Genomic DNA, 22,450 nt, shown 5'->3' on the forward strand with positions numbered 1-22,450 from the left:
CACTATACCAGTCTTACAATGGATGGAGTCACAGACATACAGTCTGTCTTGCCACCCAAGCAAATTGGACTTAGTGATGAATGGTCACTTACACCAAAAATCACAGCACATTTAGGTTGCTTCCATTCCCAAGAGACCAGTCACTTACCCCAGATCAATTGGTACGCTAGACCCCATACCAAAGAAAAGGCCTGTAGCCAATCCTGTAATAAACTATCTAAAGGTTTATTAACTAGGAAAGAGAAATAGGAGTTATATACAGGTTAAAGCAAGCAAACATATGTAAAAATAAGTTGCTATCTGAATTCTAAGCGTAACAGAGTTGTAGTGATCTATCAATCCAAAGTGCCTTTCAGTGCAGATGCAGGAGGCAACCCCTGGGGATCTCTGGCTTCAGTTTGGTGCTTGGCCCTGTGAGAGTTCAAACAGTAAGGAGATGAAAAATCTTCACATCACTTAGTCACTCGGGGGTATTTTTTTCACACCCAGGAGCGACATAAGTTTTGACAACATAGGTCACGTCTACACTACCACTTAACATACAGGTGAACTGGTCTGGTCTCCAGCTATGAGTTTGTCAGTTCTTCACTAATGCCTGCAGTCTTGGCAAGAGCTGGCATCTGGCTTGCCAGTGTCACACCTACCACTTCACACGTAGAAATCTAGTAAAGTAGTCCCATGATCATGAAATGGTAGAGTTCTTGATTCTAAGGAATGGCAGGGAGGAAACCAACAGAATAAATATAATGGATTTCAAGAAGACAGACTTTAGTGAACTCAGGGAGTTGGTAGGTAAGATCCCATGGGAAGCAAGTCGAAGGAGAAAAACAGTTTGAAAGAGGTGACATTTTTTCAAAGAGACATTATTAAGGGCACAGGCGCAAACTATCCTACTGCTTAGGAAAGATAGGACGTATGGCACGAGAGCATCCTGATTTAACCAGGAGCTCTTCAATGATCTGAAACTCAAAAAAGAGTCCCACAAAAAGTGGAAACTAGGTCAAATTACAAAGGATGACTATAAAAAATCAACACTCGCAGGTAGAGACAAAATTAGAAAGGCCCAAGCACAAAATGAGATTAAACTAGCTGGAGACATAAAGGATAACAAGAAAACATTCTAGAAATACATCAGAAGCAAGAGGAAGACCAAGGACAGGGTAGGTTCATTACTCAATGAGGGGGGAAAGACAGGAACAGAAAATGTGGAAATGGGAGAAGTGCTAAATGATATTTTTTTCAGTTTTCAGCAGAAAACTTAGTAGTGATCAGACATCTACCATGGTGAATGCCAGTGAAACTGAGGTAGGATCTGAAGCTCAAACAGGGAAAGAACAAGATAAAAATTACTTAGGCCAGGTCTACACTACAGGCCTATGTTGGCAAGACGATGTCACTGAGGGTTGTGCAAAATCCACGCCCCTGAGTGACGTAGTTATATCAACCATAACTCCCCATGTAGACAGCGCTATGTTGATGTGAGAGCTTCTCCTGTCGACAGAGCTACCCCCTCTCAGGGACATGGATTAACTATGCCGATGGGAGAGCTCTGTCGTCAGCATAAGAGTATCTTCACTTAAACGCTACAGCTGTGCCAATGCAGCATTTTGAGTGTAGGCCAGCCTTTATACAAGTTATATGTCTCTAGGTAGATACGGTCTGATGAAATACATCCTGGAATACTCAAGGAGCTGAGTAAGGAGATATCTGAGCCATTTACAATTATCTTAGAAAACTAACGGAAGATGGGAGAGATTCCAGAGGACTGGAAGAGGACAAAGATAGTGTCCATCTATAAAAAGGAGAGTAAGGACAATCCGGGGAATTACAGACCAGTCTGCTTAACTGGAACAAATGAGCAATCATTTTGCAAACACCTAGAAGATAATAAGGTGATAAGTAACAGTTAATGTGGATTTGACAAGAACATCATGTCAAACCAACTTGATAGTTTTCTTTGACAGGGTAACAAGCCTTGTGGATGGGGGGAAGCGGTTGATATGCTATAGCTCAGGGGTGCCCAACCTGCGCCTAAGAAGGAGCCAGAATTTACCAATGTACATTACCAGAGAGCCACAGTAATACATCAGTAGCCCCTCCCATCAGCTTCCCCCCGCTCCCAGCACATCCTGCCGGCACAGCCCAGCCAGTCAGCACCTCTCCCTCCCTCCCCGCACCTCCCGATCAGCTGTTTTGTGGCGTGCAGGAGGCTCGGGGTGGGGAGGGGAGGAGTGAGAGCATGGCAGGCTCAGGGGAGGGGGTGGGAAGGGGTGGAGTTGGGGCAGGGCCTGTGGCAGAGGCAGGGGTTGAGCAGTGAGCACAACTGGAAAGTTGGTGCCTGTAGCTCCAGCCCCAGAGTCGGTGCCTATACAAGGAGCCACATATTAACTTCTGAAGCGCCGCAGGTGGCTCTGGAGCCAGAGGTAGGCCACCCCTGCTATAGCTTGACTTTAGTAAGGCTTTTGATACTGTCTCACATGACCTTCCACAAACAAACTAGGGAAATACAACCTAGATGGAGGTACTGTAAGGTGGGTACATAAGTAGTTGGACAACCGTTCCCAGAGAGTAGTTATCAGTGGTTCACAGTCAAGCTGGAAGGGCATATTGAGTGGGGTCCCATGGGGATCAGTTCTGGGTTTGGTTCTGTTCAATATCTTTATAAATGATTTAGATAATGGCATAGAGAGTACACTTATAAATTTTGCAGATCATACAAAGCTGGGAGAGGTTACAAGTGCTTTGGAGGATAGAATTAAAATTCAAAATGGACAAACTGGAGAAATGGTCTGAAGGAAATAGGATGAAATTCAATAAGGACAAATGCAAAGTACTCCATTTAGGAAGGAACAATCAATTGCATACATACCAAATGGGAAATGACTGCCTAGGAAGGAGTACTGCGGGAATGAGAAATGACTGCGGAATAGGATTGGGGGGTGCTTGTGGATCACAAGCTAAATATGAGTCAACAGCGTAACACTGTGGCAAAAAAAGCAAACATTGTTCTAGGATGTATGAGCAGGAGTGTTATAAGCAAGACCCAAGAAGTAATTCTTCCGCTCTACTCTGTGCTGATAAGGCCTCAATTGGAGTATTGTCCAGTTCTCGGTGCCACATTTCAGGGAAGATGTGGACAAATTGCAGAAAATCCAGAGGAGAGCAACAAAAATGATGAAAGGTCTAGAAAACATGGCCTATGAGAGAAGATTGAAAAAATTGGGTTTGTTTAGACTGGAGAAGAGATGACTGAGGGGGGACATAACAGCTTTCAAGTACATAAAAGGACTTACCAGGAGGAGGGTGAAAAAATGTTCTCCTTAATCTCTGAAGATAGGACAAGAAGCGATGGGCTTAAATTATAGCAAGGGCAGTTTAGGTTGGACATTACGAAAATCTTCCTTGCTGTCAGGGTGGTTAAGTGCTGGAACAAATTGCCTAGGGAGGTTGTGGAATCTCCATCGTTGGAGATTTTTAAGAACAGGTTAGACCAGAGGTGGGCAAACTACGGTCCGCGGGCCACATCCGGCCCGCGGGACCGTCCTGCCCGGCCCTTGAGCTCCCCACCAGGGAGGCTAGCCCCCGGCCCTCCCTGGCAGCCATGCCACTGAGCACAGGGCAGTGCAGCAGCGTGTCTGGCTCCAGCCGGGCAGCGCAGCTGCCAGACATGCTGCTCTGAGCGGCATAGTAAGGGGACCGGGGCTGGGGGGGTCTCAGGGGGCAGTCAGGGAGCAGGGGGCGGTTGGATAGGTGTGGGAGTCCTGGAGGACCTGTCAGGGGGTGGTTGGATGGGGTGGAGGTTCTGGGGGGTCGTCAGGGGATGGAGAACAGGGGGGGTTGGAAAGGCGTGGGAGTCTTGGGGGGCCTGTCAGGGGGCAGGGGTGTGGATAGGGGTCAGGGAAGTCAGGGGACAAGGAGCAGGGGGGTTGGATGGGTGGGGAGTTCTGAGGGGGGCAGTCAGGGGGTGGGAAGTGGGAGGGGTCAGATGGGGCGGGGCCAGGCTGTTTGGGGAGGCACAGCCTTCGCAACCCGGCCCTGCATACAGTTTTGCAACCCCAATGTTGCCCTCGGGCCAAAAAGTTTGCCCACCCTGGGTTAGACAAACACCCATCAGAAATGGTCTAGTTCAGTGATACTTAGACCTCAGGAGCCAAATTAGTGATCAACATTACCTGAAAGAGCCACAACAGTGTGAATGACAGGGGAAATATTTAGTTTATATAATATTATTCTCACAGCAAATAAGTTAATAACAGTGCAAGTTGATAACTTAATTGGTTTATAACACAGTAAAAGCATCTTGACTGGTTAATAACTTAGATTGTTAATATTAAAATACTGTGATTTAATTACTGTGTGCTGCAAAGAGCCTCAGGAGACACGTTAAATATCCACTTGTGGCTTGAGATCCACAGTCTGAGTATCACTGGTCTAATCATTATTTAATCCTCCTTGAGTGCAGGGGACTGGACTAGATGACCTATTGAGGTCCCTTCCAGTTCCGTGCTTCCATGATTCTATGATCACAATAGAAGAGAGCTGGAATTGATTGAGAGTTTGTGCCATGGGAACAGGTATAGAATCTACCAGGAATGCAAGGAATGAGGAGAAATGTGGGGTGTTCTCTGATTCAATTCCCAAAGCTTATGAGTTTTGCTCACTGCTATTGTCCTATTAAAAACAGGAGGCCGCAACTCAAATATTAATTTACTTACACACACACACACTTAGGTAGAATAATCTTACAACTGTGTTGCAGTAATGTTCCTCTAAACTGATATAAAAATAAGGTTTTGTATTTGATTGGTCTGTATTAGGTATTTTAGGTATTTTTAGGTATTAGGTATTTTTTTCATATTCTCTAATGTATTTACAGCAAAATTACTAAAATGTCCAGAGCATTTTAGATGTAATGCTATAATTAGCTGAGGGATTACTAAACAGTAATATGTGCTGAATAACCTTTGTACTTTAGCAAATTGCTAAACCTACAGTGAAAGCTGGTAGCTGAAGAATGTGTGTAAGGAATGACATACACCTGACTTCAGACATGGAACACAAAATCCTCATATCATTTCAGTGGGAGCTCTGCATTTGTAGGGAGACCATTGGAATGGGGTTCCTCCATGGGATCTTAACGAGAACTGAGTGCAGGATTTTGCCCTTCGATGTCTTTTGAGCAAATAAATGAAGTGCCCTGTCGAGCCACAATGGTTTTTCTCAAGTTTCGTCATCCTTTTTTAAAGGCAAAGCAGTGTTCTAATGTCTTTCAGTGCAAGTCTCTGAAAATAAAACTGCTGCTGCTAAAGATTTTTCAAGAAAAATACAAAAGAAACAGATACAATGCAATGGACAAGACTATTACATTTATTTAACGATCATCACCAAAATCAGGATGGAGGAATGCAAACAGAACAATCTATTACTTTTCTGGTTTTCTGTTTGTTTGTTTCTAATTTAGACACTGTAAAGGACCCATGCATGATCACAGGATCAGTGTATACTAGCTACAGATGTAATCTAAAAATGTTGTTTTAATGGTGATGTCATGTATGAATCATGTTGTATCATAAGCAAATTAATGTGGTATGACATGACACTTCGTCACCGATATGGAGGTACTTTCCCCAGCAGAGCTGTGTTTTAAAATTCTTTCAGCCATTTTCAGCAGCAGATTTTTTAAAATAATCTTTTCTCATTAAGGCATATTTGCTATTACTGATTCAGACAAGCAAAAATATAGGGCCAAATTTCACCATGATTTATACTCCATTCTGTCTCAGTGAAATCAGTGTATAAGTCAGCATGCAGTTTGACCTAGGGTCTTCATTGTGAAGTATAGATAAGAAGAACATTTTATCATCACTGGCATTTGAAAATTATTTCCCAAAATCAATATTTCATTATCCCTAAAATTAATGGAATATTTTCAGCACATTTTTTTAAAATGTTGATTGCCTCTTAATTGTGATAGAAATGCGTCTAGCTTTCTCCGAGGGACAGTGTTACAAATGTACCAGGGCCCACATAGTCCCTGTTATCATGCTGACATCTGTGGAGCTACACCAGGGTTGAATTTGTTTCTGTATGTGTTAGGTTATATGTGGGTGGAAATATAAGGGAGCTGGTATAGTGACTTTGCACATGCCAGAAAACTTGCTTGCAGCAATGAGAACCCATGGCAGAAGTTAGTTACCCTGATTCTGTCTCCTCCAGAAAGTCATAGGAAGACCAATCCACACGTCCTCCAGAACTGTTGTTTCAGAGGGGAGCGCGAGGCAAATCGGTGTGGTCTTGCATATGCAGCTAAACATATCAAGCAGTGGTCCATACAAAAAACCATCACTCTTACATATTCTTCTTCTTCTTAGTAGCAATGGGATGAGAATAGTGCTGGTATCAAGCAGGACATATTAACACAGCTCTTACACTGTATAGGTTTCATTCTCCCATTCTTTAATATTTCAGTAAAAACAACTATTCGTGATATGAATTCATTGCTACAGTAAAGGTCAGATCTACCACAGCACTTCTTCTTTCTGTCTTGTAGTCTAGCAGCATAAAACCGAACTAAGCTGAAACTGATAGTCTAGAAAAACAGAAAACCAAACCTTGTAGATTAAGGAACGAAAATGTACATCTATGTCTATAGTAACCTCAACTTGAAAGCCAGAGCTGCCCAAAGATCACCGCTTCTTCTAATGAATTATTGTAAGAACAGTCATTGTCTTTCTTTATCTCTCTTCTGCAACAGCGCATTGCACCCCTGAATTGTGTGCCAATAAAATGCTTTTGTTTTCTGTTAGTGCCACATATTCTGGGTGGCAGAGCTTGCTTTGGTGCAGCTGGCATCCTTGTGGAGATTACAGGCATCAATTTCCAGACGCTTGGAGCATCTGCAGCATAGCCCGGGGAACTGGAACCTCAGTCAGTTCCTGAACCAAATAGGTTTTCATTTAATAGCACAAAGACACCCTTAAGCATCAGTAATAGAAAGACGTTATCAGAATTTAATTAGATTCAGCATTGTTTAACAAATCTGAAATTAAACACTTTCCTTACACCATTCAACAAGTACCCAGACTTGGTAGCCGGAAAGTTTTATTGATGCCTTGTATTTTCCAGAATGATAACATATTCTTTTTTTGCTGGTGAATCAGAAGAGTTCTTCCTACAACATTCCTTCTGAAAATAGTTAAGTCTTGAGCATTTGAATTTGTAAACTTGGCCCAAGATAGGACTGAAATGTAGAAGGACATAATGCAATAAGAGTATCCATTTGCACACATATATGGTCAGATCTTCCACTGGTGGAAAATAGCATGGTATCTTAGCACATGCAAAATGTATTGTCCATAAGTAAAACTTGGAGGCCTTTTGAAATTTTTGGTCTGGAATGTCTCTTTCCCTGATATTTTGTTCCTCAAACACTAATTCCAATTCACAAAGGATTCTAGCCCTGACCAATGATAACCTTAGAATATTTAAATAAGTCCTAACCTAGAACAAGAACCCAATCAGAGCAATTCTCTGTCTAACTCAATAATGTGGAAGGTCTGGTATTCTCTAATCCCATTAGGCTGGTGTGTTTCTCTTAACATAGTTTACAGAAAGCCTATCAGTTTCTGGCGTGGTCTATACATAAAATATATACCAGCCTATCTATGTCGGTCAGGGGTCTGAAAAAACCATACCCCCTAGCGACATAGCTATGCTTGCAAAACCCCTGGTGTAGATGTAGCTATGCTTACAGAAGAGGGCTTCTGTTGGCATAGCTAACATCATTTAGGAGGTGATATTCTGATACCACCAGACTGTTCCTTCTGTCAGCACACACACACTACATCTGCACTAGGGGACTATGCCGGCATAGCAGCACAGCTATATTTATGCCAGCATTTCCTCCGTAGTGTAGACATTATCACTAGAAGAGTCTCCCAAGGGACATTGCTAGGGACATTTAAAATTAAGAGTTCCCTCAACTGGTAGATTTCCAGATGGAAATCCTAATAGATGTGAATGTTGATGCTGGGCATAACACAACTGTGATGAGAGAGGCAGTTGTAGCATGAGTAGAAATTTGTCTGAACTAACAACATGGATCTGAAAACCTCAGACTATTTCTTTCCCCCCGGAACCCAAACATAGATTTGGATCCGAAGCCTGCATGCAACTTTATAACGAGTCCAATCAAACACTTGCAAACTTTGTGAGTAGTGATTACAAAAAAAAAAAACAGCGAGGAGTCCTTGTAGCACTTTAGAGACTAACAAATTTATTTGGACATAAGCTGTCATGGGCTAAAACCCGCTTCATCAGATGCATGGAGTAGAACATACAGTAGGGAGGTATAAATACACAGCACCTCCCTACTGTATGTTCCACTCCATGCATCTGATGAAGTGGGTTTTAGCCCATGAAAGCTTATGCCCAAATAAATTTGTTAGTCTTTAAAGTGCCACAAGGACTCCTCGTTGTTTCTGCTGATACAGACTAACATGGCTACCACTCTGAATAGTGATTGTTGACTTGAAATTTCAATCTGAGGTTTAGGCCCATCAACTCTTCTAGGTGAGCCATGCCGCTGGGGGAAGAGGTAGGTTGGGGAGCATCACAGAGAAAAAAGCATGCTGCATGGATAGCTTGGGAACTGTGGGGCTGACACCGGATTCCTTGGTAGGATGCTGGGATTCTGTAGGCAGTTCCACTGTCCCCATTCAGCCACTATCCCCTATGCTCAATAACTCTCTGATAAACCTTCAACAACTGTTAGTCCCATGATTTTGGAATGACAGTGATTTAAACGAGCTGTCACCATGATTATTCCAGAAACCACAATCAAGGTTTTTCGACCACAAAAAAAGTTTAGTAATAAATTAATTCATTTAACGTGTACATTTATTTACAGCAGTCTTGGGTTCTGCAGTGCGCAGCTGCTTAGTCTTCAACAGCTTCACTTGAAAGCAGCACTGGCTCCAAAGACATCTAGTCCACCATCCTATTATCTGGAGAAAAATTGTTTAATAATAGCCACTGGAAAGTCTGTGACAAGAGTGCACAGTATAGAGGCAAATAAAAGAAATAGAACATATACCTGAGTAACAATTAATGTGGAAAACTTGCTGCCCAAATTGCTAAATGCATATGGGCCTCGAAGCACTAAATAGCCTTATTCGCCATTACTTTGAGTGGTAATTTATCCTTGTGTGAAGTGGACATAAAACGCTTACCACATCAGCTTTTTACGCCCACTTTGCATGGGTGGAAATAGCAATACAAACTGTAGAGAAGCAGAAATTGAGGCCCAAAGATTCTTCTGCCATGAAACTTCGTAGCGCCACCAAGATTTTCAACGTTCCTGTGAAAAATAATTCTCCTCAGTGCTAAATTTGAGCCCATTGGTGTAGTACCGCATTTCCTCCATAGTGCTATGGTGATTGTCAGACTTGAAAGAAGGACCTGGCTGGAGCTCCTTATTTGACAGCAGATCTGGCATAGTGAGGCTGCTCTGACTTGTCGGACTACAGCACTGGATGGGAAAAAGAAACTTCAAGTATGTGGGATGCAGATGTATGTTTTTTAAGAGACCTTTTCAAGCCATTTATGTCCTAAATCTATCATACCTTTGAAGTTGTGTGTTGAAATGGGAATTCTGCTCTTTATTCTACCTGTGCCTGCATCTTGAGAGGACTTTGGACACTTGAGGTTCTGCCACCCAAGGAGAGGCTGAGTGAAAACCCTCGCTCCTTCCTGTGCTTTCTGGCAGGATTCAGGCAGGACAGGAAAGGAGTCTAGGAGATGGAGGGAGCTGAAGCTCATCAGGCAGTTGTGGGCTATGGAAGAGAGGAAGCAGCCCCAATTGCACGAGGAGCAGACTGTGTGTCAGAAGCTCTGAACAAGGTCTCTGTCTGTGTTTGTTCTCTAAAAAGGAAGAACTTTTATTTTGGAGCTGTTTGTTACCTTGGCGATGGGGAGAAATGTGTGCCTGGAAGAGCCCAAGCTGTGACCTCACTTTTGAGGGGTGTTGCTTTTAAATTGCGAATTCCATTAATTACGCACTGTGCACATCTCTGCAGGTGCCAGGATCATACCAGGTGGACAGTATCTGTCTCCTCCTTACAGATTGCTCTTTAAAAATTATTCAGGGAATTGGGGAAAGTGATCTTCTTAACTTACCTTCAGCAGGAGATTGTTTTGTTTAAAAGATGTTTACATCATCCTTCGTTTCTGCTGTTAAAGTGCTCTGTTCTTTCACTTCAAAATTCTTATGTTGTTGGAACACTAATGCCTATTAATTCATTCTGTAAACAGCTGCTCTTGGCCCCAACTCCAATTTCGTGTTCTCGGTTGGACACTTTGGGGCCATCCTTTCAACACACAAAATATGAATGACTCCGGTTAAATCCGTGGCACTCATGCACATTCCAGGCACCTTTTTGCATTCTCCCATGCCATCCCTTCTGTGTGCAAGGAGCTCCCCAAGTCACCACTTTGTCCTTCAAGCCCCTTAAACTGTCCTGTGCTATGAGACCAAGAGAGGTTGCAACGGTTAGGCAGTTAGCATGCTTTGTCCACAGCCGAGCATTGTATCCATAGTCCTCTTTGCTATCTTGTGCTGTTGCCCTTCCCTCATCATGTCTGTTTGTTGTTTTCACCTGTTCTCTCCCATCTTACACTTAGATTGTTAGGTCTTTGGGGCAGGGACTGTCTTTTATGTTTGTACAGTGCTTAGTACAATATGGAGCCTGGTCTCTGATTGGAGTTCTTAGGTTCCCCTGCAATAAAAATAATAAATATAAATAATAATCTGCAAGGGGTGGGGAATAGAGCTGTTTGGCCTGATTCACTTCTCATGCAAGTGTAAACAACGAATGACTCCACCAAAGTCAATGGAGTTCTACCAGTGTAAAGCAGATAGGAGAGGGGAATCAGGCCCCTATTTTCAAGCCACTGTAATTCTCATGTTGGCTCCTGAAAATACTGCCTTTTGGATGCAAACGATCTTTTGGGACTATTTCCTGTTACTTTGGTGGTGAATAGAAGGTAACATAGTCGGTGTGCTCTGGGGAATAGACTAGTCAGTTCCACCACTCCATGGAAGCATAGGTGCTGCCGCACCCCCCCGGCTTGAAATGGTTTCCATTATATACAGGGTTTACAGGTTGGTTCAATGGCTCTCAGCACCCCCACTATACAAATTGTTCCAGCACCCCTGCATGGAAGTGAAAGTTACATTATGCTACAGCTGTGCTCCCTTATCCCCCTGGCTTTAAGATTTTCCAGTCATGCTCTATATTCATGTATCTATTTGATTTCTGTGGGCCCCACCCCACAACAGATCTCAGCTTCCACCCAGCCCTTAGCCACCCTATCTTCCCCTCATATGTCTCTATGAACCCTGCTTTCCACTGCTGTTTTTCTGAACTACCCAACTATGGGCACCCCAACGGTCCTAGCTACCCCTCCAGTCACCTCCACAAAGCTAGCCCCTAGAAGCTCCTTGGATACCCCACAAGCCTTTTCCCACATGACTGCATTTAAGATTTTCCCTTCACCCTGCATATTCATATATCTATTTTGTTTCTCTGGGGGTAGCAAGAAACTTTTCACAGGGACAGACGATCACATGCCCTTTCTTCTTGACAAAATTCTAATTGGCTGTTCTAGGAGGGATTGCTTTCAGTGCATTGAACCCATCACCTCAGAGACTCTTGGAGAGCTACTATTTACTGTGGCGCACGCCTTCCCTATGCTGTGCAGGAAGCACTTGTTAGTGAATCCACCGCAAAACAGCTGGGGGGGTTCGGGGACATTCTGGAGGTACAAAGTCTGTGGTGGATTTCCAGAGCTCTTTGAGTTTAGGGGGCTCCCAGTGACATCAGGAATGCAGGATTGGTCCCCAGAAGAGAACCACAGAAACTCCACATACTGTATTTAAAACAAAAGAGATTGGCTATCACCCACGAAATCCATGTGTCACAATGGTAAGCACATTCAGTAAGTGTGAAGTAAATTGGCACTGGAAAGAGAGAATATTCTACAATAACTTTATTTAATTTTGACTTGTAAATTCGAAGTGCCCATCCGTCGCTCTGGGTACTTTCACTGTGCTTAAAATATACAATAGCAAATGTTTCCATCAATGGAATAGAATAAGATACAATACAATAAAACCTGCAGCATATTTATAAATGACCAGAAGTAACTGGTTTCATACTTAGGTGAGTCTGACATACATGAATGCACTAACCCATATAACCCACATACTCCTGGTAATTTTTTTTTTTTAATTGTTTGGAGAAAACCCCCTGTAAAACTGGACTGTATTGAAGTTGGGAGGAAATACTACACTCCACAGCATAAAATGAGTTCCTGTATTGCCGATTGGTCTTCCTGAATGATCCGTCTGTGGTTTTTGTTATCAGTAAAATAGATTAAACTCTGAATCGATGAGTACTTGAATATTTAAAGGCCCCAGTGTGCAATGCAGGGATGCTGTGATCTTTAGAAGGACTGACAGCTTTCCCGCTGGCTATTAACATGTCTGCTTTATACAACATAAATGTCAGAATTGCTACTAGCCTAATTAGAGCAGTGGGTCAACCACTGTCTTTCTCGGTATAGGAGTCTGGGCCACTAGTAACATGAAAGAGAGCTCTTTTGTTGATTTTTCATTTTATCCTGTAACATCCTTAAAATGTTGTATTTCAGAATGTGGCATCACTGATTATAGCAAAAAGGGCATCTATAAGAGATTGCACTGTAAAAGACCGTTCCGCCCTTTACCCCCACTTTGAAAACATGAACCATAATGTATGGACTTGCTGTGATAATGACAGGCCCTTGCATGGCCCTTAGGTTTGACCTACATGGGCGAGGAGCATTGATTTATTTTTGTTCCAAAGCAAAATGTACATTCAAAATGACAGTTTAAGCAATCGCAGCATTATAGATCCCAAGACCTATACAGATAGACAAACATGATTTCCTTTCAACTTACTGAAGGGTAAATAGTCTAGCTATTTCAAACTACCTTCTGTTAACTTGCAAGCAAAATAAAATTGCCATAATCTTTTCCTTTCCTTATTTTAATGGAGAAATCAATTTGGTGGATTTGGTTTTTAAGTGGAATTTAGCAGTTGTGGCTTTTCCATTTCAAGATTTAGAAAACAGTGGTGCTCATATTGAATGTATGAAAGATGTGATGGCTGTTTACAGTTTAAACCATTAATTTTCTGATGGTTTCTTCAGTTTCTTCTCTTGCCATTTCACCTATCAAGACGTGCAGTGCACTACAAGAGAAGTTAGGGGAACAGAACGCAAATTATTTAAAGCCAGCTGCACGTTTTAGCATGGGACCTCTTTTGTGTGTGTGTGTGTGTGTGTGATAAATATGTAAGGTGTTGAATTTTACAGTGGAAATCTTTGTGCAAAATTACAGCATTTTTTAGTGAAGTGGGCAAAAATAATCAAGTACACAAGCAGTGATATAATGTTCAGATCAAAGCCTGTATACTGCAGTTGTTTCTTTGATGGGAGAATATCAGCAGTAGGCAGGAGATTTCATCTTTCACCAATGCTGAGTCTATCATTTCTCTTTAAAGAAAAACTTGCCACGGATCTGTGCAAGTCCTGGATAGGCCCTGACGAAGGCTGAAGTTGTGTGGGGTATGGTTCTGGTCTTTATCATGTTATCACTAGCATTCAGTTGTTTTCATTGCTCAGCCCTGAATACCCATCTTTGATTCTTTCTGCTGTATGCTGTTACTCCCCTTTTCATTTTGTGTAACATGACCCCAAAATGGACTAGATTGGTTACATTCAGTTTACTGAAGGCCAAATTTGCACTCACTCATACCCACAAGTAAATCTGAGTAAACAGGCTTTGCACAGAGTGATCTAAAGAAGGCTGGAGGAAGAAGAATCCTCTCACCTAGCCCAATGGCTTGTGCTGCTACTACAAATTAAAGACATCATGAGCTGCTGGAGGCTTCTGATGCAGAGGCTTTAGGCCTGTAGATTTGTGTAGTGGGGCATCCATTGGCCACTCCATGACACACCTCCAGTCTGAGAGACAGCAGAGCTCTGTGGCATGCAGAGTATGGGGAGGTCTGCAGCCACTGAGTGGCCTCTTTGTGGCTCACCCGCCCTTGCAGTAGAAGTGTAGCATTTCCACTTAGGCCTCATTTAGGAGCTTCTGTGCCCATCCTGGGAATGGCAGCTTCAGTGCAATGTGAAGGAAGGAGAAAGGGGTGGTAGCAGCATTTGGTGGATAGCAGTTATTTGTTCCAGTTCTAGCCCATTTGCATTAGCTGTTTGCAGCTGAGTATCATTCTCCTGCATGTAGCTCAGGGTGCTCTGACTCATGTGCATACACTCTAAGCCTACTTATTCCCTTCCCGATGTCCCCTCCCCTTCTTATACTTCAGCGCACTGTTCATTCCAGTGTGATCTGAGGAGCAAATTAGTCCTGGATCCTTTTGCAAACTATCAGAACTCTGTGTGTGTGTGTGTGTGTGTGTGTGTGTGATATCACATTCTTACTTGTAAGTTAAAAGATGAGAAGCTGAAATAGTTTAAAATCCCAAGCAATGCCACAGAAGAGGGATCTACATTCCCCTTCCTGCCTCACTCTAATTTCTGCCCCTCCCTTCTCCTACCCCCAAGCCAGCACTTTTCTGCAGTGCTGCCTCTGTAGAAATTGAAAATCACATAAAGGGATTTTTCAATTTATAGGAGAGATTCATGGCTTGCTACTGTGTTCTTTTCTTTGTGGGGTGGTTGTCATTCCATGGAAAACGAAAGCTCTTGATTGCCCCAGACATACATGCTGGGGCAATTTTATTGCAAATTTATGTTGCCCTTTTCAAAAAAAATGGGCTGTTTCTGCCAAATTAGCTGCGGCGGATCTGTGGCCAGGGGCTGCTCTTCAACGGGAATGGAATTAAAACCACCTCACTCATTTCCGAGGGGAACCGTTCTGCCTAGGCTTTTCAAATAAGCCCACTTACCTGAGGTGTTAGGCACCAAATTCCCACTGAATTTCAAAGGGGTTTGGGCACCTAACTCCCATAGGCCTTTTTGAAAATCCCAGCTAAACAATAAAGGCTTGTCTGCACACAACTGGACCTGAAATAATTGCAAATGGTTTAACTCAGACCATTCATTATTTCTCTGCAGGCCTGTGTCTGGACACTCTTATTTCAGAATTAGTGTCATGATTTTATTTAATTTCAAGCAATGCAAAAATCACTCTTAATTTGGATTGAATGTCCATACACAGGCTTGCACCAAAATAACATAAGGTGTAAATGAAAACTGATTTAGTTATTTTGGTGCCAGTTTGTGTGTAGAACAGCCTTTAGGAGGAGAAGCACGCAAGAGGCAAAGATTATAATCAGCTTTTTGATTTATCCCATCAAATGGCAATGTTTCTTTCTGGGCCAGAGTGTGGTGAGCGTTTACTCATGTGAGTAGTCCATGTGAGTAAACAAGTAAGGGTTTCGCAGTCACCATAAGTAGGTCAGCTGTACAATAGCTCCCACCCACTGAAATAGAATTGCACAGCTGGCTATATGCATCACTGTTTTCTTTTCATGTCTTCCTAACCACCCACCCTATATCATTCCATCCCTCAGAATTATTGTGAAGCTACTGTGGGAAACACAGCCCCAGCCTAAGGGGATTAGTGAGACTGGCTGGGATTCTGCTTCTCTGCTCTTTGCAGTAGAGGCAAATTTTCTATAGCAATTACATTTCAAATTCTTCTAGTGCCCGTAGCTAGGTACCATTATCAATATTGATATGCAGTGTTTTTATAGCCCTTTTGGTCCCTGGATCTTAGAGAGACAAGGTGGGTGAGCGAATACCTTTTATTGGACCAACTCTCTCACCAGTGGAAGTTGATCCAATAAAAGATATTACCTCCCCCACTTTGTCTCTATAAATACGGATAGACCTTCATCATAGAACACGGGATTTGAAACCGCTTTGATGTGCATTGTAATCGACAGCACTACTGGGTGTGAGTGCTGTCTAGAGGTAGCTGGTAGTATGCTCTGTGCAGCACGAACTCCAAGGCAAATGCTGGAGGCGCTCAGAGTACAAGGCCACTACAGGCTCTAGCAATGGGCATTGCCGTTAAACACTCCCAGACTTAGTACGTGAAGGCGGATACGTTCCCAAGCTTTGCAGGAAGGCACAATGGCTTATGCTGTTACAATGAAGGCTCAACATCGGACGTTTCTAACTCAGGGCTACATCCAGCTCCACTGAAATCAAGAGGAGCAAGATCAAGCCCTCAGCCCCTGGGGGCACTCCAGTACAGGAGTATAAAGGTGACCCTGCTCCATGGGGCTCCTCCAGTCCATCCCTGTTGTGCTGAAGGAAAAGGAAGTGACAGTCAGAATGCAGAGCAGCTCAGGGACAGAACATGTGAGGTTGGAGCAGCAGGCGGGAAGAGGCAGACTGGAAGCCGGCTGTAGACCGAAGGAAAGGGGACAGGTAGCCTGAGAGCTGGGACAAGGAGGCTGGGTGAAAAGCCAAGCAAGTGAGCAGACTGTGGCTGGCAGGGGGCCTGTAACAGCAGGACAGGCCTGGAACCCCACATCTCGTCAACAGGCCAGCTGACCAGATGTGGGGTCCAGGCTTGTCCTGTTATTACTGCCCCCCTGCCAGCCAAAGCCTGCTGGCCATGGTGGTAAATGACTCCAGCTGGTTCTGAGAATCTTATGGTTACCTAGTAAATAATGTGTTTGTGTGGTTAAAATACTGGTAGTGAAGATAGTTTAAGAGCTGTAATCCTTCCTTTGCTGTACCAAAGGAGACTGATTGTTTGGGCATGTGAGATTGGCTGTCTGAAGTACTACTGATAGGGGCCAAATCCTGAGCCCACTTACCTGGGACTATCAGGCCCCAAATTTACATGGATGATGAGCGGTCACTGTGCACGTTAAGTGCTGCTTTGGCTACCAGGAAAATAGGATGCTCCTCTCCCATAGACAGGCGAGACTTCCTCCCAGAGGGCCTCACAAAGCCGGGAAGATGGGTCCAGTACATCCAAGTGTGACAGCAGTCATCTTGACTTACACACCGGTGACTGAACTGGGGAACCTCCAGAGCTAAATGCATGAGTCTTTGTTACCTGATCTTAAGGGCCAGACTTTGTAGCTGGACCTATATCCTCTGTGGACTGGGCGGAGGGGGAGACACACAATCCGCTAGTGTACATGGCTTGACACTGATTTAGGAGGGGAACAGTGATTCATTGGCACCATGGACATGAAGTACATATTAAGATGGGGATTCTCATCCTCCGCTTCATTGTGGAAATACATTTGCATGTGAACAGGGCCCTTTCACTTCGGCCTGTCTGAGTTTTCTGAGATTATAATTATTATTATTATTAAATATTATAGTGGCACCCAGAGTCCCTAATAAGAATCAGGTCCCCAGTGAGCCAGACACTGTGCAGACATACCGAACGTGATGTGCTCTGCCCCAAATATCTTATAGTCTAAGAATGAATCTAAAGTCTCAAAGACCCTAACAAAGCAACACCAGGTTTTCTTATTTTCATTTGAAAACTGTGTGAATGTAATTTTAAGTGAGGATAAAAGCGAGTGACTGAGCGCAATGGGCATATGTAATACACATGAATAGCTTTGGTTTTAGTTTTCTCTTTTTTGTGGGGGGGGGGAGGATTGTTGAAGACTCACTTTTTTTAAAACAACTATGCGGGTCAGTTGATCAATTGGAACTGGTACACAGCACTATACAGGTGGCAGATGAGAGGACATAAGAAATCTTGAAAACAACTTGAGGTGGCAGTTCTGCATCTACAAGTCCTACCTGAATCTAAGGTACAAAAGGTCCACAAAAGATATCCTAGGGGAAATAGCAGATTCCATGAACTGCTTAATGCAGAGCTGTAAACTGAAAAACATTCCACGCTCAAGGCTAAAATAATCTGCAGTGCGAGACGGGGACGTTTTGTTTTCACTTATCATGTATTTCACAAAAGTGTTCTCAAAATTCACTGCCTGATTTCCTGCTCTAGTTGTATTATTAAGTAAATAAGGACCATTGTTTGTGTGTTAGAAGCTGGTCATCCTAAACATAGAAAGAGATGAAACAGGCAAGGAGGGCAGAAATATTGAAGAGAAAAGGCTTATGGCAAAAATGCAGACATTACTTTAGAAACTGCTGTTTGAAACTAATGCTCCCTAACCCAGTTCCACTACCTGTCATGAAACTGTAATCTGGATTTGAAAGGAGGTCTCAGAGGTCAATGTTTTATCCATTAAGGTGTTACTGCCTAAACTGAGAGTGCTGCCCAAGAGACGATACAGAGTCTAGCTTGATTTTGTATTCTGTTTGCACATTGGGGAGTTGGTGTAAACAGACCAAATAACAATAAGATACTCCTCAGATGATAACAGACCAATTATAAAGTTCACCTCATGCGATTGTGCTGTGAATTAAAGTTTCATGCACCGTCTTTAGTTTGGGTAGGTTCTTTGGGGTGCAGTAATAGCCCAATTCAGACCTAGGCGACAGAGTAGTCATAGAATCATAGAAGATTAGGCTTGGAAGAAACCTCAGGAAGTCATCTAGTCCAACCCCCTGCTCAAAGAAGGACCAACACCAACTAAATCATCCCAGCCAGGGCTTTGTCAAGCCAGGCCTTAAAAACCTCTAAGGATGGAGATTCCACCACCTTCCTAGGTAACCCATTCCAGTGCTTCACCACCCTCCTAGTTTTTCCTAATATGCAACCTAGACTTCCCCTACTGCAGCTTGAGACCATTGCTCCTCGTCCTGTCATGTGCCACCACTGAGAACAGCCGAGCTCCATCCTCTTTGGAACCCCCCTTCTGGTAGTTGAAGGCTGCTATCAGATCCCCTCTCACTCTTCTCTTCTGCAGACTAAATAAGCTTCCGCCTCAGCCTCTCCTCATAAGTCATGTGCCCCAGCCCCCTAATCATTTTAGTTGCTGCCTGCTAGACTCTCTCCAATTTGTCCACATCCTTTCTGTAGTGGGGGGCTAAGTTCCCTCTAAACTGCACTGGCGCACAGCTACCTATTAACCCCCACTCAGGGCTGTGGTGGGGAGAGATGCCTCTCCCCCAGAATGAACCTGCTGCATCAGGGAGAGGCACCCCGCCCTGCCAGCCCCTTCCCGGACCTGCCGCGGTGGGGGGAGAGGCGCCACGGCCCCAGTGTGGACCTGCCGTGGCTGGGGGAGAGGTGCCCCTCCCCTGGCCCCAACACGGACTTGCCCTGGACCTACTGCGGCCGGGGGAGAGGCGCCCCTCCCTTGGCCCCAACGTGGACCTGCCCCAGACTTGCCAGGCCCACCAGAGCTCTTCCCTGTCCCCAGCTGCTGTGGCAAGAGAGGGCTGGGGGGAGTCCCCTCTCTTTCCCTACTGCAGCGCTGGGGCAGCCTACACCCCCAAACCCCCCATCCTGGCCCCACCCCAGAGCCCACACATCACCTCCACGTTGGTGTACATAACAAAATTCATTCCGCACATGGGTGTAAAAAATTAGAGGGAACACTGGTGTGGGCCCCAAAACTGGACACAAGATGTGGCTGCACCAGTGCCAGATAGAAGGGAATAGTCACTTCCCTCGATCTGCTACCTTATTTGAGGTAATATTAATTTAGTCAGTCTTTCAAAACCTGTTTCTAACTTAAGTCTAATTATAATCTGGCTCTGGATACTGATTTCAACGTTCTTATTGAAGTTGAGAAGTACTGTTGGCTACATTTGAAAGAGAAGAATCTGCCTTTCCTATCTAGTCTGGCTGTGACTCTCAGCATCTTCAGAGGAGGTTAGGAGCATTAGCCATTGGCTTAAAAAGTTGGCTTGAGAGCTTTCTGACCATGGCTGATATGGAATTGATACTTGAGTGGACACCTTGGTACATTATTGGAATGCCTCTGTCACATCGTATGAGCACTCCCAATTCAGATTCTTAAGGGAGAGTAAAGGTTTAAAGCTCAGCAGCTGGGTGACAGGAATTGGGGGGCACAAAGGAAGAATGAGGCAATTTAAAACTGCCCCCAACTCCATGCACACATCTATCTTTTCAACAGAGGTCACTGGTCTTCTAGGACCTTTCATTTCTCACCACTTTCTGCTGTATTCTGATTCTCCACTGTAACACATCAGTTTTCCCCAGGTGCAACTCCAGATAATTCAGTAGCATTCCACCAGGGTAAAATCAGTGTAGCACGATGAGAAACAGGCCCTATGCTGGTAGCTGTTAACACTCCCACTGTGGTACTGAGGCATTTGCATTAGAATACTGGGTTGAAAGTGGTTCTTGGTTTACACACTGCTGCTGCAAAAGAGTGAGGAGGATGCCCAAAGAGTCCTGGCAACCTTAGAAGCTAGTCAGACAAATAGAATTTTAAAAATTTCAATATAGTTAATTATCGTCTCTTGTCCTGACCCTGGTGTAGTTGTTGACACCTGGGCAGAGTGGGCAGATGCTGGGTGTGCAAATCCCACCATTTCCATTTGGTAGCATCTCACAGCCCCTTTGCAGAGGAGGATATGACTGCATAGACCCAAAATGTTCACTCAACGTTTTATTTAATCCAGCTTCTACAAGCTATAGGCTTGATTCTATACACTCTTATTTATGTGTAGAATTAGGTCATATTTTTCACAGCTGGTGTATACCTGCATGCACCAAAGCCTAACTCAAGGCCCACTGAACTCAATCAGAATCTTTCTGTTGAGGTCAGTGCATTTCGGGTGAAGCTTTAATTGCTCAGAGCTGTTAACCTTGTTTTGCTAATTTACTGGTGAGTTTTGTTCTCGCTTGTTACGAAACATAGATAGAAAAGTAGCAGATAGCTCTTGTCTGATATACACTTTGCAAAGAACCTGCTCTTGCTCACATTGAATAGGAAGCTTCCCATTTACTTCAATGGGAGTAGGAATAAGGGCCAAATAATGTTAAGATGCAACTCTGAATGCACTAAGAACCTCTCTGTTACACTGTAAGAGATTCAGGTGTTGAAAAAGAGGAAGAAATACAGAGACATGGTCAATTATAACTGTTATGATAAATCCATTCCCAATAGGAGGTGTTATAGTCTTAGGTAGATTGGCAAGTTTGGCAGTTTACTGTGTCTAAGAGCATTATGGAGAATTGTAGTCTAATCCTTTGTTCTTGTTCTATTCATCTGGGGCTAGATTTTATATGGGTGTGGCTCCAAAGAAGTCAAGCTTCTAGCCACCACAAACCAATCTTTTCCTGCCCCTCCATGTTCTCTGAGAAGTATCACTATTGAAAATACATTGCTATAACAATCTTATGTAATGCTAGGCATTTACTTGGGATTGCCACTGTCCTACACGATATCCCCTCTGTAACCTTGACACATTCCTTCCTAGCTCTACTTCCTTCCTTAAACATTAAAGTTAATAATTTAGCCCTCCTATAGAACATTACCTTCATTTTTTTAATTATATTTTGGGATCTGTTTTTTGTAATGAGCGGTTCTGACTCATTGGGAAAGCACTTTCCAAATTTATCAAACCCATACTCAATCTCTGGCAGTTTGAGCTACTGTATCCTTTTTCCTTTCGGCCCTCTGCCAGGGGCGAGAGGAGGGAACAAAACAATAAAAACCACAATGAATATTCTCTCTCATTACCTTTGTGATTTGTCAAACTCTTAGCCAGAGTCTTGCAGCTCTCTCATGTCTTCATCTCAGTCTAATGCCCCTTACTTCACATGACCTAACCGTGTCTTCTCACTTGATAACTGTTATACCTCCCTCATCCATGCATTTCTAGAGTACTTATGATAAAAGCATTTCCATTAGTATCCAGAAGGCTGTGTCATTGTGCTCTTACCACAATACATGGATCTTACACATTAAGTAAAACATGATATTCAGGTTACACTGTTCAGCAGTTTTGCTTCTGGTGTTGGGTAGCATTGGAAATAAGTTAAATCTAAAAATGAGCAACTATAAAACTTTCTGTAAGAGGTTCCTAGTCTCTGTTTTTTCATGATCATAAAGTTAATAACCTTCTATCTTTTAAAAATTTTAAATAGCTAAGAAGCCCTCTAAAATAAAAATAAGGACAGAAATAACATATACAGCTCACCTTGCCTGCTGTCTACAGTTGTGATAACCTTGTTTACTGAGGTAAAAGGAAATGTACAGGGTAAAAATGAGAGTAACTGCTGTAGACCACATGTTCATTGACATTCCGTATTTGGTTCAATGTATGTGAGAATGTCTCTCGACAACTCCTGTAATTAGAAATGAGTGTTAGCCAACATTCAGACCATAAATAGCTGCTCTTGAAACCTAGATCATTTTCTACCTTTTATCTGAAATGTTTTTACAGGGAAAAATAAAGTAAATCTCTTACAAAAATTAAAAGCTACAGTACAGAGCTGGACATAAAACATTCT

General features: G+C 43.3%; 1 protein-coding gene and 1 long non-coding RNA gene across 4 annotated transcripts in view; one reads left to right on the plus strand and one right to left on the minus strand.

Annotated features, from left to right (window-relative positions):
- EVL (Enah/Vasp-like) overlaps nucleotides 1-22,450 on the plus strand; it is a 208,888-nt gene that overhangs the window by 53,307 nt on the left and 133,131 nt on the right. The window lies entirely within an intron of this gene.
- The window catches only part of LOC142072581 (uncharacterized), a 28,329-nt gene continuing 16,009 nt past the window's right edge, over nucleotides 10,131-22,450 (minus strand). The window contains exons 2-3 of the long non-coding RNA XR_012669074.1: nucleotides 22,138-22,285; nucleotides 10,131-10,775 (exon numbers count right to left, since the gene is read on the minus strand). This is a non-coding gene — a long non-coding RNA (uncharacterized LOC142072581). The remainder of the gene's footprint in view (nucleotides 10,776-22,137; nucleotides 22,286-22,450) is intronic.

This window comes from Caretta caretta, chromosome 6, assembly GCF_965140235.1.
Source record: "Caretta caretta isolate rCarCar2 chromosome 6, rCarCar1.hap1, whole genome shotgun sequence".
Lineage (NCBI taxonomy): Eukaryota > Metazoa > Chordata > Testudines > Cheloniidae > Caretta > Caretta caretta.